Here is a 16,069-nt window from a genome sequence, read left to right as displayed (position 1 = left end):
AGACCTAGTGTTTTATATGCTAATGGCTGCATGCCAGATAAGTGATTACTGTAAATGTGTCAGTTAAATAGTCCAGTGACAGGTCCATATGTGCTCTATAAAGAAAGTAGTTAAGCTGACCCTGATCAAAACCAGAATGATTGACTCAAAACTTCAGGAGCTCAGAAATACAATGACTGGTTAGAGATCCGAAACAGGTCTGATCATATTTCTATACCTGCTGTGATTCCACTCTCCGCCTCTGGACCGCATCTCCATATACATCCTCTAAACAGATACAATATCTGTCCCCAGATGCAAAAGCTCGTATTTGTTTTGTAGACCACCAGAGCATTCGGAGATGCTGCTGTCACTGCAGTGCCACTGGTGCAGCAATGGTCAGAGACCCTTCTGCAAGCTTAGTGAAAACCCAGGCACTTCCACAGAGTTGATGCTGCTGTCACCAGCTGCTCCAGGGAGACGACAAAGGGGCCTGCCCTGGAGTCACATTGCTTCCTCAAAGAGCAGCACAGCAAGGGAGGAGGGCAACCCCCAAAGCAATGTCCCACACACACAATAAAGGCATCAGTCAGACAGCCAACATCCCTGCAAAATTCTCAAATAGCAAACTCTGATGGCAAGCAGTTCAGAGTGTGTGTATCTTAAGTCCATTGTGTTTCCTCCAGCTGAAATGAGAAATTCTACAAAGATGGCCTTGCTGTATATTCTGAGTCAGCTTGGGAATCAGTCTTTGAAATGCAGTAAAAGGTAACATTAACAGAAAATAGTAAGGTATTTTTTCCAGACGTAATTATTTTGCTTCATATCATCAGCTTCAAGAGCTTCAATATGTTACTAGTTTTCACCTACAAAGCGTGGCCTTTTAAAGCAGTCAGATGATGAAAGAGCCTGTGCATGTTGCTTTTGTTGTACAGCAGACTGGGCTTTGATATACTTGAAGCCATTTGTAATGCAGAAATTTTTTCACAATTTTCATATGCTGCTTTTCAAATTAGAGTGACCACTTTGAGATTTAAGTGATCACCTCCTGAAAACTGATGATTTTTGTTTCATCTCAGCATAGAAGTGAATGAACACAGACTGAATCTATAATATTTAGCATTACTGGGCATCCAAAAAATGCCACAATGGCTGCAAAGCACTACTACAAGACACAGACTTTTGACTAAGCGATTCAAGTTTCAAGTTTCCACTGAGGTTCTACCCTGACCAGTCACTATCAACTGGTGAGAGACACTTTCACTGTGAGCATTTTAGCAGGAAGCCCCCATCAGCCTTTTAGAGGCTATTTGAATTAGCCTGATAAGCTCTTTTTAGAATAAGTCTTCAACTTTCTTACTCTTTTATGGAGAATGGGCAGTTAATGCAGAGTGCAGAAGGAACAGAAGTCATGAAGGAGTCACTGTGGAATTGTTATTAGTGCATCTTTAAGGGTTTAAACGTTTCAGTGCAAGAGTGGAAACGGTGATTTAGAAGCTGAACTTAATGCTGGTCTCTCAGTTGTTACTACAGACATATGCAAAATATCTTCTATTCTCTGGAGTAGTTCCTTAATCAAAAAGGTGAAGAAGTAATTAAAATTCTATGTGTCCCCAACTGCTAAGAAAATGTAAGTGAGAAATTTCCTCCTGTCATAGTAGGACCTACTGAAACAGTAACCTGACTAAGCACACAGCAGGTAGGTATGGTTCTTCACTGGCCTATAGCCTGTTTGAATTAAAGTTTTTTGAACCATTATGCATCCTAAATTAGCTGAAGAAATCAATTAAAAAGTGCCATTGTGATTCACTTAATTAGTAAAATAACACTATGAAGCAGGAGTTACAAAGCACATTCTGCCAGTGTGCTCAGAATGCCCAGAACCTAAATAGATGTTGTTTCTCCCTTGTACCATTTCACAGTGAGTCAAGTATTGGTCTTAAAAAAAGAAAATTATTAGAGTAGATACACACTTGACTTTTGTACTTTGTTGGCATATATTCAAGGGCCATGTCTTTCACAGCTGTGAAATTAGCAGCTCCTACAACTATAGACTTGTGGCTTGGCTTATTAAGATTTCGTGGAACTGCGAAGTTTTTCCAGCAATGTCTCTCTTTGTGTTCATTGATTATGGTTTCCTTTGAGGTACCTCCACATTTTTATGTCCATTCCTTTAGTGTCTAGTCTTTCTTTCCATGTATATACTTAGCTGTGGTCTCTGACATTTTTTCCTTATTCTGAAAGTTGACTTCTCAGCCCTGCTAAGCAGCATATTTATGTGTTTTAAAGCAAATTCAGGTGGTGCCTAGGTTCCAGAATACATAAATTGTGGAGCTCTTTATTTTGCTTTCTGAATTCTAGCAAAGACCAGTCCTCTGTTTCTGACACTGTTGAAAAAACAACAGCAGCAAAGAGCTGTGTTACTCTTTCCATGTTTACTTCCTGAACTATTTGGGGGTTTGTATAGTGCTGCAGTAGTACTGAAAGGCCTCAGCAAAAAGGTTCCTGAATTAAAGAGCACATAGGTGATTGTGTCAGAAGTCTAGTATGTGATATCAAAACATGGAACAGAAGCTGCAAGATGACTGTACCATGAAAATTAAAGTAAAGGCAGTGGCTGAAACCTCAATTCTGTTAGGAGTGGATCATCCCTGGCTACAACGAAGGCTGAAGTTCCCTTTTAAGGAGAACAGCATCACTGAAGCAATGTGCTCATAAAAATGCTAACGTGGTCCTTAAAATTATTCTAAACAGATACTTTTAGATAAGATATGGAAGCATTAAGGCTGTTGTGCATAACAGTGGTGAGGCTTTATCCAGAGTACTGATACAGTTCTGTTTACAAGAAAGGAACTAAATTATTTTAGCTTGTTTAGGTGAGCAGAAAAAAACTTTAGAGGGACTATGCGTGCTGCCTAAAAAGTACATTCTTATGAGGACAGACATAAAGGAAGAAGATAACTATTCAACCACATGGCAGTAGATTATGGGTGAATGTAAAAACAGGACAAGCTGCAGGCCAGCAGAGATTCCCCAGCCAGCACACCGGGCAGATTCTGCAACCACGTTGGCAGGACCAAACCCAGAGTATTGCTAGGACAAAGCTGGGTAAGTTTATGGGGGTCATTGTAAAACACAGTGCTGCAGCAGCAGATGGAATTGCAGCCCTGATTTAGGAAATAGGACAATAAGATGTCTTCCAAAAGCTTTTTTTTCTGTTCCATATGTAAATTTTGCTCTGAGGAGCTCCAAATCCAATGTCTCTGCACATCCCTTCTAGTCTTGTCCCCAGTTTGTGCAGAAATCCTCCAGTGCTTGAGGGGTGGTGAGACAAAGCAAAAAAGCATTTAAGGAAAATAATTTCCACTGATAAGCAACAAAGAATAGTATCAACAATTCCTAAATGGAGGAGTGAAATAAGTCAGTTTTGCCTAATTCTCTAAGCCAGTGGGAAACAAGGGTACTCAGTATATCACATAACTTTTCAACGTTTTGAAGATTTAGCATTTCCTAAATAAACAGATTATTTCTGTGGTTTACAGTTCAGTCCAGGTCTGCTGACATGAAAGACAATGTTTTCATGGATGTCAGTAACACAGGAACAGGATGGTTTTCTAAGTGAATTATGTACCTAATGAATCAAGTGGTTTGTCCCCATCATTCATTACAATCTTAAGCCAGATGCAATGTTTCATGCAAAAATGTGATTTCTTCTCCTGTGATAAATGCCTCACATCTAAACCTTGAACTTTTTCATGAAAAGCTTTGTAGTTTTGCTTTTAATCTTCAAGGTTTTCGTGGAGAACAAAAATATTGAATTCTCTCTTTGGTTTTCCCTATAATTTTCTTTTTGTCACTGAACATATTGCAAGGATCTTTCCTCACAAAACTGAAGTGTCCCTTGTCCCCATTTTCCTCTTATATCCGTTTACATGCAATAGGTTATGTTATACAGAGTGCATTAGAGTTCTGCAAAAGAACATGTACTTTTCCTATCCCGGGTTTTTGTACAAATGTAACATCACTGTCATCATTCTTCAAGTGAGCTTGTGGAGCTCCACTGATTGTTGTGAGATACAGAATTTCCCTCATATAACATTAAGAGCACCAAAGTAAAACAACCTTTTAAAAAAAGGCCTACAATTTGGCAAAAGCAATTTTTGGGCTACACTAGCCTAACACACAGATTGGTTTGCAGACTTTGAACATGTGTGCTGATGCCCTAGGCTTCCTCAGAAGACCCCAGAACACCCATGCAATTCTACTGCAGAAAACATTTCCTGGGATTTCTTAAGACTTAAAAGAAGTTTTTGCTGTGTCAGGTACACCTACACATATAATTTCCTTCTCTTGATTTTGAAATGCTCACTATGAACAGTGATACTATGAAGGACAAACTCTCAGACTCTCAATCACCTAAACACTCATTACCCCAAGAAAAAGCACATCGATTATCAATGGGTAGCAGAGAGAGACAATCATTAGCATGGGCATAGATATATTTTATTAAATTGCTAAATTAGGCCTTCAGTTATTTCTGCCTGGACTGCTGCATGCTGATAATGAGGAAATTTAACAACTATATGAAGGCCTAGACTTTAAAAACCTGGTACAGTGGAGTTTCCTTGAAACTAAGAAACTGTGCTTAGAATTTTTGTTCAGACCCATCTCTGCTAGTTACTAGGGAACCTGGGGGCCAGTATCCCTCAGGATTCTGCTTTGCAGAAGCAGGAGCAGAATAGCTGGGACACGCTGCTATAGCTGTACCACTCTGACATGGTTTCCATGGTTTCCTTTCTCATCCCAAAAGAAAAAGATCTTACCAGAAGAGGGCATGATCAAAGACACTAACCAAGAGCTACAGAGGACATTTCTGGCCTGCGTGCCTCCTGCCAGAGAGCTCTGGCTCCTATTAGAATATTTGTTTCAAGAAGCACCAATATTTCACCTTCTACCTATCTAATGATTAATAAGGTTATACTAAGCACCCTGGAGGCAGTATTTGCTTTTTGAAAAATGGTAAACCTTTACAATATCTGTAATAGCCTAAAAACTGCAAGTAGGACAGTAAAGTTCTATATACACATTCAAAGGAATAAAGACTATTTTCACATAACAGTAATAAATAAGAGCCAAGGGGGAAGGAATATCTGAAAACCATAGGAAATATCTTTTAGAGGGTATTCATTATTTAAATTGTTCTTAAATTATTTTGAAGAGGTAGAACAGTGTTTTACAAAACAGTGTTTTCAGAAGTTTCTATTACTGCTGAATCAATGGCCTTTTTTACTGGAATGATCTGTATTTTATATTTGGGAATTTTACAAGACTGACAGCACTTCCCATACGAATGGGCAGAAGGACAGAACACAGTTTTGGCAATGAGCATGGTCATCTCAGGTAAGGATGTTACTGACTTAGTTCTTTAAACTACAGGTTTAGGATATGGAAGCCCTTCAGCACAGAAGCTATGCTAACATAAAGCAGTATTTCCCCACCATGGTGGGAACAGCCTGATCAAGACATGAAAACCTCACATATGAGACCTCACATGTGAGGCAGTAAGGTTTTTCCTAGGAAACAAGAAGGTTTGTTCTAGTCTCCTCTTTCAGTATATCTCTTACCTTCTTCCTTTCTAATGCAGGGAGACTGTCCATCCATACCACTTCTCTTCGGAGTTAGTAGAAGTCAAGAGGAATCCTGGTCTCCTTGCAAACATTAGGCTTCCTTCAGAAGTTGTTAGCTGCTCAAAAGCACTCTTCTACATCTCTTTCACCTCTAAAATATGTTGCAGCCTAAACTGCCCCATACTTCCCCATCTTTCCTGGGGTTTCTTCAGCTTCCTCACACTACCCTTCACCACATCCACCTTCAGATTTCCATATCTCCAGGGTGTAGGCCCCTCATGCACTCAAGATTTTAACAAGCTTGGACTCTCTTTCCTGATGTTTCTTTATAGCCGTTCCTACTTTAAACCTATATAGCATTTCTTGGTCATGAGCTCCATCTGGATATTAAAACAACCCTACAGAACGATCTTCGATAGAGTTATATCCCTCATAAAAAGTAAAAGAGCAGACAGAAGTTATGCCTTACAAGCCCAGAAGATATCATTATACCACCTGCATAACCCACACCTTACCAGCCTCACTCACCAACTCATGGAATTACTACTGATTACTAGCTAAGCAAGAGTGCAGCTTCTAGAAGGCTTGTGGCTGCCTTTTGTAGCTGTCTGTGATAATTCTAGACTTCTCACTTTGACTTTAGTTAGACTTACCTCCTGCTTTACTCTGTAGAGACAATTCCTGCCAGCAATGAATTCGAGTATTCATGAGCACAGTGGAGTCCTTCAGGTTGAAAGACGTTTCTATAGATGTAAAACACACAACACTAACAAGAAAAACGACGTGCATATAGCCAGCTATGAGCAGAGAGATTTAGACGCAAAACAATTTCTATTAAACTCAGTAAGCTCCTATAAGTTAAAAATTAACTACTTTCTCTCCTAAACATAGATTAAATTGGCCTTTTCAGCAAAAGGCAGACTACTTCCTGAATTTTTAAGAAAAAATTTTAACTGCTTTAAAACAAAAGTTTTCCAAGGAAGAAGTCATCCTAGCTCATAATGATTTCATCTGAGTAAACTGCTCTGTTCTGAAACTTCTCCTTCTATTCCTTTTCCAGGAAGGCAAGGAGTTTGGTTCTGTGTTGATAGACTAAGCTCTTGACAGTACATACATTAACTGTTTGCCTGTTCCAAGGGTTACCCAGCTCACCAGAGCTGAGCACAGCCTTGGAGGCAGCACTGGAAAAAGCACTGGGGATGGGCAGCTTCCAGAAAGCAACCTAAAAAATTCCTCCTCCAAACTGCATACTGGTTTATAACACTGAGGGTTGGGTTCCTGATTGCATTCCTGTTATTTAAAATACTTAAAAGCAACAGTGAAGATGAATGACCATAAGCTTATGGGTTAACTAGAAAATTATAATATCATTAATTAGAACAACAGAAATTTAAACTGTTGTTACTGTCCTAATCTGTGTTTGCAGTAGACAAGGCCTTGTGCCTCACTGTCAAATCACAGCCTAACAGCTACATAATTAAGATTAAAAATTATCACAGAAACTATTTATAAAGCACGTCCCTAGAGAATACAATCCAGAAACATAATAAATTATCAGAAATATTATTAGAAGGTTTAAGCTCATGTACATCTTTTAAAAATTAAGTAAAATACACCTTAGAAATCCTTCCCACTGTTAAGGAGTTGAACTTGATGAGTTACAGGATTGTTTTCCCCATAAATGAAAGAAGGCAATTGACATTGAAATAGATAAAGCCATGAAATGATTGCGAGTAACAGCTTTACCAAAAATCAAAATGTAAGCTGGAAAAGAAGTTGCAGGGTTCAGTAAAGGAAAGTAAGATAAACCTCGCTTGAAAAGCAGTTAAGAAGGAATAAGAGAAAAAAATCTGTTACCTCTCTTCATTTTTTTCTGATTATCTTATAAATCCAGCAGTGGAACTCCACTGACAAGAATCATCCAGAACAACAGCCATCACCCCTCCAAAGGGCTGGTGACATGTGAGAAGCAATGATTACATTAATGTGTTTTAACAAAATGTTGGAATTGTTTCCTTGAAATAGTCTGTTTATTGCTGTTCCTCTATTCTCTGCAGTATCTGGTCAAGCACAGTCCTATGGCCCCTGAGGAGAAATAATGGTGAGGAACCCACTAGATTCATATGTATCTTACTGGTGATTTAAAAAGAAGTAGATAAAAATGACAAGAAACTAAGGATGGAAACCAGAGTAGAGAAGGAATTTTTCTATTTCAGGCTCAGCTCAACCCCCAGAAAAAAAAAATTATAAAAAAATTTTGCAACAGGAACTTCGCCTTTCTATTTCCTACAAATTTTGCATGGGAGCAATTAGTTTAAAGCATGTGACTCTATACAGCACAATTCAAATAGCACAAAACAATGAAGCTGAGAGCTAGCTTGCCATTCAGAAGACATATGCCAGAACTTCTTAGTTAATTTTTTGACATTCTTTTTCTTGTCGGAAGACAAGGTGAGCTGCAAGAAGAATTGTGTTTATATGTTGCATTTTTATGGTAGTAGGTTTGCAAACCCACAGAGAATAGAAGAAGTAGCAAGGAGTGCACTTTCAGTAATAAACCAGACACATCCAGGATACAGGGTTAATCTAAGAGACAATCTGTAAATGAAATTGCATTCATATTAATTCAGGAAAAGGTAATGCAGGACTGTACTGTTTCAAATGAAAATTAGTGATCTCTCAAGTAGAGAAATATTCTTCAAATCCTACGTCATACATTTTTAGGACATCTGGAGATTCTTTGTTCTTTGCAATTCCCTCTTCTCTCTTAAAGACATTATTAAAGTGTCAAATAAAAATTGCTGGCAAGCCCTAAGTATTTCATAACAGATTGTATTATCATATATGATAATATCTTGCTGGGGTGTGAGAAGATGAAAAACAATATATGGAAAAAACATTCAAATCAGAAAAGTCAATACAAAGTGAAATAAAAATAGGAAAATTACCCTCTTTGCTCATTTGTAGCGTCCAGACAAGTTCACATTGCCCAAAGGAAATGGCAGGAGCCTCCTTGTGCTGAACAAAGCATCAAAGAATACCCTCAGAGGAAGGAACAATCATGAACTGAAAGGAAGATAAACAGATGCCCAAGGAAAAAGAAGTCCCGACCCGAGATTTTGTTAACTTTTATGACAACTCCCAAAATATGAGCATCCATGACTTGGAATAAAAAAATAAAATAATTTAAAACAAAATAAAAATGAAGCTGACAATCAACTTCCCAGATTTCGTAAGGTTTTTAAATAGTTGATATGTTTCCGCTGCTATGCTTCACTCACTGGTCCTTTAAATCATTTCGACACCAGCATGACTCTATTGAAACCAGCAGGGTTACAACATAACAGAGCAGAGAATTAGGCCCACTAGTGTGATTTCTGGTTGCTAGACTGAAGGAAAAACAACTTTGAGCTTCACATAAGTTCTTTTAATCACTACATGGGCTGAACTAATCCAAAAGACATTAGGCAATTACCGTATTTGGAGGACATAAGTGAACTGGATTTCTATTTTTCCAGCCTGGAACATTACTGAACTAGCACAACAAATAGTCTGGGCAACATAAATCTCTGAAGACTCTTGTAATCCCACAGATGTTATTAGCAAATTAGCAGAATGAGAAGTCAGGATGAATCAGTGGGTTATCTCACCTCCCCTTCCATGAGGAAATTTCAACCATTCTTTGAGGCCAGTAACTTGTGTGTTGAACATTCCCTGTGTTTCAGTTTGAGCATATTTTCCCAAATGATAAACAGATCTGAAGGCTTTGAAATAAATTCACTATTTCCCCAGTGGTTAACTTCATGTTTTAAGTAATTATTTTCTAAAAGAATTATATAAAAATAAAGGTTTTCCAAGAACATCAGCATGCAGACCAAAGATATATCCGGAAAATATGTCACATTACAGATGACAGTTGCATCTGCCATTAATAGGAATTCAAGCCAGGAACATCTAGAAACCTTAACACACGGCTTTTACTCTTAGCAAGCAATGTTCTGATGGAGATGGGGCTAAAGATGTCTTCTCAGGACAGCACCAGGAGGCTTCCAGAACTGCAATAGCAAAAAGTCCCTATTCTACTGCATTCTCTGAAGAAACATCTCACTTCCAGGCAAAGTAACTCTCTGCAGCTGCTTGGGCTTCATGTCATCAAATAGTAACTTGCAGTTCCAATAATTAAGTTATTTGCTACATCTGCTAACAGCCATTTTCAGGAATAGCCTGAGAGATCTCCAGATTTTAAATTTGTATGTAGAGGTTGTTATCATTATGTTGCTTGACTCAGTTGTTCCTAAAAATGAGAATTTACTCGTCTATTTAACCCACTATCTATCTAAACACACTAAATTAGTCCCAATGGCAATAGACTTTTGTGCCTTTTCCAGGCACTCTGTCTCCAGATATCAGAAAGTGCAGCTGAAGATACTGAAATTATTCAACTAGCAGTGTATTTCCAGTGCCCTGCAAGTCATTTGAAGAGGCTGGGCTATTTTTTTTTTTTTTCTCCAGAATAGAGACTATAAAGTGTTTACCTGTTTGACACAACTGTTTAAATTTCATAAACTCCATTATGGGGAAGTTAGACTGCTAACAAAGACTGTGATAGAAAGGCAGAAGATGGTCACTCTTTACAATTGGTCTGAAGACTTACTGAACAAAGGTTTTTCTTCTTCAGTTTGTACTTAATTATTGTGTAAAGCAATATTACAATATCCTTTGAATTATCCCAAAACTCACTAGAGACTTAGTTCTACAAGCAGATCTGAGGACTTGTGGCTATGGGGATAGTGACAAGTGGCTGAATGGGACTCACATCTCTAAACTACTTTGCAAACCCCACTCCTCAAATTCTGGTAATAGTCATAATGCCACTATGCTCAGTTTTGACCAAACCCTGTCTATGAGGCTCTATAAAAGATAGTTCAAAGTTTTGCCATAATTAAAGCAAACATTCTGAAAAAAGTTTTAAGTAGCCAACTCATATGGCCTTTTGTAAGGATCACATTCATTTAAAGTCCCATAAAAGAAATTCAGCGTCAAATTTTCCGTATCTGCCTTGTTGAATAATGTAGGTTTAGGAAGGTTAGAAAAAAAAATTACCACCAAAAACCACTCAGATAATACTGATATTTCACAAGTCATTGCAATGCAAGTGAATGTGCCCACATTTGGTACTTCTGACCAAGAAGTGTGAGAAGACAGATCTCCTACAAAATCAGATTTAAAAGCTGGGCCCTGGCTTGCTACCCTCTGAGAAAAATCCCACACAGACAGCCACTGCTGGCTTCTCCTGTGAGTCAAGGATGGATCCAGCAGTGGCTGTCCATACAGGACACCTTTACATTTGATAGATCTGAAAATAGAGAAGGCTAAAAGCTTTTTTCTGCTCTGTCCCTGACATTCAGCCTTGGAAATAGCTGTAGTTGGGAAGGAGAGGCTCTGTTTCCTGGAAGATGGCTTATCATAGCCATAATTTTTTGGAAGCCAATTTTGAAGGAAATGATTACATTATTAAACTGTGTTAAAGGTCCTTTCATATTTTTGAAAGCTGAGAAGCTTTGGGGGTCTGCATAGCTTGGGTGAGGTTTGTTGGGGCAGAAAACGGGCGACAGGAGAAGTTTGCTGGATTTGCAGCAGCAAGGGGTGGCAGCTGCCACCGGGGAAGGAAGCAAGGCCAGCTCAGCCCCTGCCTTGCAGAGCAGAGACCAAATATCTTGTTGACTTTGTGCCACAGTCCTTCATTCTCAGCTCCCGATGCCATTACTAGTCCAAATTTTGGATCTGGATCATAGAATCACAGAATGGCTGAGGTTTCTGAGGAAAGGACCTTTGGGAATCATTTAGTCCAAAGCACTACCAGACACAGCTGGTTGCCCAAGACCATTTCCAGATGGCTCCCAGGGATAAAGATTCCATAACCTCTCTGGGAAACCGGAGTGCTTGATCAACCTCTCGGTGAAAAAGTTTTTCTTAATATTCAGAGGGAATCCTGAGTTTTCATATGAACCCATTGCCTCTGGTCCTGTCACCAGGCATCCCTGAAGATGGAGAGCCTGTCTCCATCCCTTTTACATCCTCCCTTTAGGTATTTATTAATATGCATTGATCCAATCCCACTGAGCCTTCTCCTCTCTGGGCTGAATCCTAGGTCTCAGCCTCTCCTCATATGACAAGTGCATCAGTCCATTCATCATCCCTTTTCTGGAGTCTCTGCAGTATATCACTTTTTGTCCTCAATGAGGGACCCCAGAATTGGATCTGGCACTTCACATGTGTTTCAGCAGCACTGAGCAGAGGGGAAGGATCACCTCCCTTGACCTGCTGGTGACAGTCCTCCTAATGAAGGATAAGGGAGGAAATGCCAAGGGGCCTTATCTTCACACACAGAGAGAAACTGATGTGCACATCATTGTTCAAAACTCCTCCAGATTCTTCCTGCACATTTCAGTACATGTTTCATCAAAATACCAAACAAAGGATTGCAGTCAAGAGCCTAAACTTCACAAAGCCAGGGCATCTTTTGTGTTCAAAAGACAATTTTCACTCTGCAAAATTAGCAACTTGAATTTACTTTACTGGTAGCTGAATGACTCATATGGCTGATAGTATCACTGCCTCGATAATGCCAATCTACAGCTCAGTTTGAATTTGGAATGTTTTTATTTAATTCCTTTTTAAAAAATTCTGAAGAATAGAAAAAGATTGGAGGTTACGTGACAAAAATTAATAATAATTATGGGAACAATCCTCCTCACTGAAGTCTTAAAGGGTCTTTTTTCTTTGTTGGACAGTGACTCAGTTCATGAATTGGAAATGTTGCATAATTTTTCTATTTCTCAAGACTTCTGGAAAAGAAATTGCATTTAAGCACCCTTCTAAAATTCAGGATTATATTGCAAACATTTACCTGCTAATATCATTGTATACCATCTGAAGATGATAGTCAGACCTATTTTTACTAAGAATACTGTACAAAATCATCATAATGTAACCCACGGAACTACCTAAAGGATGTTTTTATCTTTTCCCCTTAAATAACAGTAGATTAGTGACTAATCTAATTTGAGTGAAATCAATACTCGTTCACTTACAAAAGAGTCTCTGAGGGTTTTGTGGGTTTTCAGCCAATGAAGACCTTGATATGGAAAAATGTGAGCATCTGATAAAGAGAGGGGCCTCAGGTCCTTGTTACCAGCATCAGCAGAAAAGGCCCCTGTGATAACCATTACAAAAGTAAGGAAAAGCAGGAAGAAAAGTGAAAGATACTTTAAAGCTTTAATACTTCTGGAAATTAGGTACTTAGCTTTGGATGGATCAACATGCTTAAAGTTTCTGGATTTAGAAATTCCAAGTCTTTGGAGATCAGCATCTTATATCAGTTTTCTGAGTAAAAATGAGTTCAGATTGCAATCTCAAAAAGAAACAAATTTCTAGAAGGCTGCTAGCCAGGTGAATGTGTTTGTACTGGTTCCTGTGATATATGTTTCCTTTTTTCCCAAAGATTAGAAAGAAACCACGGACAGATTGTGGCATGTGTAGTATCAGTTCACAGCAGGACCTAAAGATGAAAATCTCTAGAGTCAGAGTTCACGATGAGCTCTAAGAATCCTTCCAGGTGTTTTCATGGAAATTGATATAATAGAGCACAGAGATGAAAGAGCAAATATATATTATTTTAAATCACGGCTTCAGGGCTTAAAGCTAAGCTCAGCAGGTACTAGGAAACCCAGCATGGATTTCAAAGCAAATGTACATCTAAAGAAAGCAATTTTTCATTGGAGTCATATTTTACACTTAATTCGCTCTTTTTTTCTTTCCTTTTGCTCACAGTTTTCTCCCCCTATACTATCGAAAAATATTCTTCTGCTACTTCTTGTTAAAAAAAATCAGAAAATGAGAAATGTGTTTCTGCTTGTGCTTGTGGCCTTTTCATTTATTGTTTCCTGACTATATGCAGAATTCAGCCACAATTCAATGTACAAGTAGGCAAGCCAACAGCTCAGATTTGGCATTTACAAAGGTAATAGTTATGCAACAGAAAAAAATAATGAAAATTTTCCTATACAGATGCATGGCATGAAAAAGAGAGTGAAGAGACAAGTCTCTTTTATATCTAAAACCTGTTTCACTAAAGAAACAGCATCGTGAATGCACCAGTTCAGTGATGACAAAAGGATAAGACTTCTGTCATATTCTGATAGCCATTTATACAAAAATAACGTGTTCATCTGGATTATTGTGAGAATATGCAATTAATCTTTTACATAATGGCCTGCTGCCTACTCTTAAAAAGAAAACAAGTGAAATCTGTAAGCCACTTGCAACATTTCTCACACTTCTACACACAAAACCAAATATATTTGTACAAAATTCTCCAGGAGGATAGTGTATGTTTGACATTGCTGGAGAGGTGACCATCATGTTCAGGCGGTTAAACCCTTGTTTGTGTGTGCAGGCAAAGATTTTATAGACAAGTACCTGGAAAAATGTAATTATGGTTCCATTTGATTTCAGAGAGCACTTTATTGATATTTTTGGAAAATCCATTCTATGTCTTAGATCACTGAAAAGACTTCCAAGACACTTGATGGTTTGCATATGGATGGATAGTATCTGTATGTATTGATATGATATTAGCTGTTTGTATTACAGACCTTTGTATTACACAGAGGAGGAATATAGTCTCCAGCACTGTTTACAAATAAATACACAAAGTAGATTTTTTTAAAAATACTCTTTCTTCTTTAAAAAGGGAACAAATAACATTAATTTCACCTGAATAGCTTAACCCAGTCCAGTCCTTTGTTCAGTTACGAGCAAAACCACTTTACAACAGTTCCCTGGAATTTATAGATTTTTCCATTCACAAGTAAACTGTTTTAAAGTTGTTTAAAAAACGTTAAATAATTAGAAATTGAATTACTAAGAGAAAAACTCTTTTGAAAACATATTGAAGACAGAAACCATGATTTTATCAGACTCTTGCCTGAGTTTCTACTACCCTGGATGCCAGAACTACAGCCACAGAAAGAGTAATATCAGGAAACATCAGCTTGCAACAGGGAACACAGAGCAGTTCTTTCCAATTCCAGTTTTATATGAGTAGAGCGCTGAAAGAGGGAATTTTTCTTCATACAGAGGACTCAACAAGGGAATAAATTTTTTGTGCTTTAATAGAATTCCAAGGTTACTTCCACTGCCATATGCTTCTCCAGATAATTGCAAAGCTATGATATACGTAAAAGAGGACTTGGATATAAGCAAAGAAATTTATATAAACAATATTGGCAAACAAATGTACAGAAACATATTGATTCCCCCCAGATGGATAGTAACTTTGTTGTGACAAATCATAATCCTGAACACTGATTATCAAATTCATCTAGCTCCCTGGTAAATTCCATATAGGAGTATGTGAGAAATTGTAGAATAAAAGTAGAACACATGCCTTACTTCTAAGAGCAATAAAAATAGTGGCATTTTGGATGATAAGGAGTGAGACAGAGCTTGAGGAGAAAGAAAAAGAGAAGAGGGAAAAATATGAAAGTGGTTTGCTTTAGGTTCAGAAAGAAACCAAGAAATCAAAAGCAAATATAAAAGTTTGAACTAGATATTTATTATCATTATTATTCAATACTGCAATGGTACATGTTTCTTAAAATCTTCCAGACAAAGATTCTAAAGTGTTAGGAACTAATGAAGGTGAATGACAAGGACACTGGACAGAAAATTGAGTTGCACAGCCATTGTGGGACTTACCAAAGGTCAGGCACTGAAATGGGGACATGGGGAAATTAAAGCATGAAGTTTCCATTCCAGCATCCTCATCTCACTCCTATACTTCATATAAAAGTTTCTCTGCTTCTTGTGGACATTCTGGCAGAAGCTGAGGAACATAATAGAGCAAAGCAATACAATCTGTTGGGGTGTTTTAGTCATATTTGTCTGTCTCACTATATTTTTAGGAAGATTGAGTAAAATTGCCCGTAAAAAAATATTCTTGCACCAATGTCAAATGGACAGCTACAACTATGGATCCTTTAGACATGCAATCAATATGAGCAAGCAAAGTAGAATCTACCAAAATCAGAGGTATAAAAAAAAAAAAAGACCGAACTTTTGTTCCCCTGGTAAAACTGATTTCAATATATATACACAGAAACATAGATACATATTCAGATAGAAATAGACCTCTTTTTAAATTCAATATTAGTTAAATTATCATCTGTCTCCACTAAGCATGTCTCACTGGGCACTCTCCCACAGATGATCTCTATTGTCCTGAGCTGAATGTGAAAACCAAGAACGAGTTAGTCACACAAACCAAGGTTACCAGTGATGCCATGTAACATGAGCACTACTGCAGCCACACTTAACACAACAAACAAGCTCTGCTCAAATGTACTGCTGAGCAGTGCAACCACATTAACCATTTCTGCTGACTACTGCTGGCTGGGAGC

General features: G+C 38.0%; 1 long non-coding RNA gene across 4 annotated transcripts in view; it reads right to left on the bottom strand.

Annotated features, from left to right (window-relative positions):
• LOC148224387 (uncharacterized) overlaps positions 1-15,482 on the bottom strand; it is a 29,370-nt gene extending 13,888 nt beyond the window's left edge. For 3 of the 4 annotated variants that reach the window (XR_015802873.1, XR_015802875.1, XR_015802876.1), the window contains exon 1: positions 15,369-15,482. This is a non-coding gene — a long non-coding RNA (uncharacterized LOC148224387). Of the gene's footprint in view, positions 1-6,259; positions 6,360-15,368 lie in introns of those variants that run through there. The other variant, XR_015802874.1, reaches the window with a different exon arrangement.
• Positions 15,483-16,069: the final 587 nt, after the last annotated feature.

Source organism: Sturnus vulgaris, chromosome 3 (assembly GCF_052056855.1).
Source record: "Sturnus vulgaris isolate bStuVul1 chromosome 3, bStuVul1.hap1, whole genome shotgun sequence".
NCBI classification, from domain to species: Eukaryota; Metazoa; Chordata; class Aves; order Passeriformes; family Sturnidae; genus Sturnus; species Sturnus vulgaris.
Note: the sequence above shows the minus strand (reverse complement) of the source record. Positions and strands in the feature narration are given on the sequence as shown.